Source organism: Octodon degus, unplaced genomic scaffold (genome assembly GCF_000260255.1).
Source record: "Octodon degus isolate 3935 unplaced genomic scaffold, OctDeg1.0 scaffold00014, whole genome shotgun sequence".
In the NCBI taxonomy this organism is placed as follows: domain Eukaryota; kingdom Metazoa; phylum Chordata; class Mammalia; order Rodentia; family Octodontidae; genus Octodon; species Octodon degus.
In genome coordinates, this window is record NW_004524590.1 from 24,491,753 (window position 1) to 24,495,713 (window position 3,961).

Consider the following 3,961-nt stretch of genomic DNA (forward strand, 5'->3'; position numbering starts at 1 on the left):
AAGTCTGGCCCATATGGGAGGGTCTGGCTCTTCCCAGTTGTGAAGTCACCTTGTCTTCCATATTGTCCCCTTGAGGGCCTGGCCCTGTCTGACTGCCCATAATATTTCTATCTAATTCATATTCTAAGAGGAATATCTTCCTCTTCCTTGGGAAGGGCTGATTGCTCTCAAAGATGCTTCCTCTCAGTCTAATCCTGTCAGGAAATCCACTACAGGGTAAGCTGTCCTCACATTCCTTGGACAGGGCTGCCTGCCTTAAAACTAAAAGGTTATACCTTGCTCAGTGGGCCCCCAGTGTCTGACATAAGCAGCGGAAGTCAGAAGGGTTTGCAGGAATAAACTTGTCCGAGTTGAGGTGTTTCACAGTAGAAAGGATACAGAATGGAATTATAGACAGAAAATGAGAATAGTGATACTAGCAGCCCACAGGAATGAAGGGCAGTTGGGAAACGGGAAAAGTTATGCTGTCCTGGATCGAGACAGAGAAAGGAGACATTTCAAGCAAAAAATGTCCAAAGCTGCTAGAGAGGGGAAAAAAGGAAAGTGTTCATGATGGAGTCAGAGGCAGTTTCAGATTGAGGTGGTCATGGGTCTTCACCTCTAAGCCTGAGGGAACCCATGTTGACTGCCAATATAAGGAGAAATCTTGTTAAACTTTTAATAGATGCTCATGCAGATGTCAGTAGTTACCCAGCCAGTGCCCCCACTCTCAAACTGGAAAGTACTCAGAGCTTTCCACAGGTCCTGTAAGTCATGTGCCCCCAGTAATGAGTTGGTCAGTTTATTTGAGAATGCCCAATGATCATGCAAGGTAAGAAAGGGATTAAACCACACATTCAAGAGATCTCTGCTAATGGACCTACAAAAAGTTCTGACTAATCCTTTTATAGTTACAAACTTTGAAAGGTTAGTTGGGCTGGGGAGATGCCTCAGTAGAATAAGCGCTTGCCTGGCAAGCACAAGATCCTGAGTTCAACCCCCGGTAAAAAAAAAAAAAAAAAAAAAAGTACACTCCAGATCCTTCTACTAATGTCTCAATAGCCATTCAAAATATTAGATATCAAATGAATGATATGTAAAATTCTGAGATCCCCTGGACCCTATATCATTTTTATGGGAAATCATTACTGTCTATGTGGTGAAAATCTTTTTGACTGTATTCATAGTTACCCTGCTGATGTTCTTATTTGAGCCATACTTGTTTTACTGTTTTTTTGGCTTTGTCTCCTCCAGACTCAAAGTTATTCGTCTACCTAAGATGAAAATGCCTGGTGTCTATTGAGGACCTTTAGGTAGAACCTCTGGAAAATATCTCTGACTGCAGGTCAACAACTATAACACTTTTCAGCCTGAAGACGCTAAAGTGGTCATGGCTCATAGCTACCTCACAACAGTTCGGGTTACTTCTTCAGAGGGGGGATTCATATAGGCAGCTGAATTAGATAAAATTAATATAGGCAGTCAGACAGGAGGCAATAACCCTGAAGGAGACAGTATGGAAGACAAGGTGACTTTGCAACTTGGAAGAGACAGACACTCCCATATGGGCCAGACTTCAAGAAAAAAGCGGAAACATACAGCTACATACTTCCCTAGGGATGGGCATCAGTGATTGATAGTCTAAATAGGTGTCAATCACCTTGAAAGAGCCCAGGTGAGTCACTAACCCAACCCCCAACAGAAAAAGACCTTGTTCCATGTTCATGCCTGCTTGCTATGTGACTTCACTTCCCCATTTGGTAGTGGCTTTAATCAATTTTACCTGAGCAATGGTGCTTGTAATCTCATTGGTTGACCATAGTTTTGTCCCATCTCTTGCCCACCTAAGTGAGTTCCTGTGTTGTTCACCACCTTAGACTCACTTCACTACATGGTTTTACTCTATAAAAGTCCCTGGAAGAGACAGCTTCCAGGGGACCACCCTCTCGGGGCCCTCCTTCTGTCCCTCTCTCAGACAGGAGCTTTCTTTCCCCCAATAAATCTATTCTGCTCATAAAAACGGGGACATTAAGGGAGAACAAGCACCTGTATCCTGAAACTTATATGGGGACCTAGCTACCGAGGTAGGCTTAGAGCAGCTCTCCGCATGTCCTAATGGATGCTGCTGGGCTGGAGACGGGCTGTACCCACATCATGCAGGTGAGTGCTGGCCACAGTGGGGTGACTCAAGTAGGCTGTGTGTAGCTGACCCCTGAGAAGGTGGCCATCGGAGGAGGTTGAATGAGGCAAGAACTTGGGTCACCCAGACTGAGGCACTAGGAGGAATCAGAAAACTGGAAACTCACAAGCCTGAGTCACGCTTATATTCAGAATGAGTGTGGAGGCCACGGAGATTGGAGGAATGCATCAGAGTGGGACCTCATGCTTCTGAATCCTCAAGACCAAACTATAAATGCCAAAATAGGAAATTTCTAAAATTTCTGCTTCTAGTCGTGTGAGCCTGCTTGTGCGACACAATCCACCTTCACCTCTGAGTCTGACATCAGCATTTCAGCTCACTTGGGAGTTCTCCTGGGAAGACATGGTTGTAGGAGAAAATGGACGCAGGACGCCCGTCCCTGCCCTGGCGAGTCCAGCAGCAGCAGCAGCCCGGCTACAAGAGTTATTTCCTGCGGGGGACTGGAATGCCTTACTGCCCGCAGCTCCCACCCTGCCACGGGTTGTCTGGTTGTCAAAGGTAGACCCTGATTTGCTTAGCATAAATTAAATGTGTGATTGGCTAAGTAAAAGCAAACCCGTAATGGAACATGGCTAAATACAGATGCGTGTTCTCTGGTGGTTAGTGCTTAGATTTACTTTAGTTCAGATCCTTTGTTATTAAGACTTTCCTTGTTAAAGCATATTCTCTGAGTACAATTCACTCGAGGTAGTAATTGATGAACACTACAAAAAAGCTAGGAAGGGCCAGCCAGATAGCCAAGCAGACTAAAGGCCTGCGTAGGTGGAGCTCAGCAGCCAGGGTTCATCCCAGCGACATGCAGTGCCTCCGGGGTGTGCTGAGACAGCAATTGAGACTGGGCGTGGTGGTGCACGCTTGCAGTCCCTGCGCTTGTGAGGCTGAAAACAGGAGAATCACTATGAGTCTGATCTGTATATGCAGTGCCTCCGGGGTGTGCTGAGACAGCAATTGAGACTGGGCGTGGTGGTGCACGCTTGCAGTCCCTGCGCTTGTGAGGCTGAAAACAGGAGAATCACTATGAGTCTGATCTGTATAATGAGACTTTGTAGGCCCTGTAGACCCCTTCCTAAATACATTTTTTACAAAAGCTAGGAACATAATAAAATAACATCATAATACCCAATAAATCAAAAATAACAGAACAAAAATGTGAAATGGGTGTATGGGCCAAATTGTCTATTATAGACACGTATAATAAAAGGAGGGAAAAGAAGCACATTAGAATTATATTAATGACAGTGATAGAATGGTGAAAAATACATGACAGTATTTTAATTAGTGTCATATGATTCAAGTAACCTCTGCAATAACATTCTCTTGCTTGGAGGCAATACAGAGGAACACAATAGGGAAAAATGGACAGATACACTTTGATTCGTGTTTAACACTCAGCCCTCGGTGGTCCTCTCTGAGGATGAAGTGCCTTCCTTGAACCGCGGCTAAGCGCAGGAGGTCGCCAGGCGTGCAGAGGGCCAGGCGCCAGGGGTGCAGAGGGCCAGGAGCCAGGGGTGCAGAGGGCCAGGAGCCAGGGGTGCGGAGGGCCAGGCGAAGGGTGCAGAGGGCCTGGCGCCAGGGGTGCGGAGATCCAAGTGCTAGGGGTGCGGAGGGCCAGGCCAGGGGTGCAGAGGGCCAGGCACCAGAGGTGCAAAGGGCCAGGAGCCAGGGGTGTAGAGGGCCAGGTGCCAGGGGTACGGAGGGCCAGGCCAGGGGTGCAGAGGGCCAGGAGCCAGGGGTGCGGAGGGCCAGGAGCCAGGGGTGCAGAGGGCCAGGAGCCAGGGGTGC

General features: G+C 47.4%; 1 pseudogene; it reads left to right on the forward strand.

Annotated features, from left to right (window-relative positions):
- Window positions 1-3,961, forward strand: part of LOC101569803 — a 53,874-nt pseudogene that overhangs the window by 11,483 nt on the left and 38,430 nt on the right.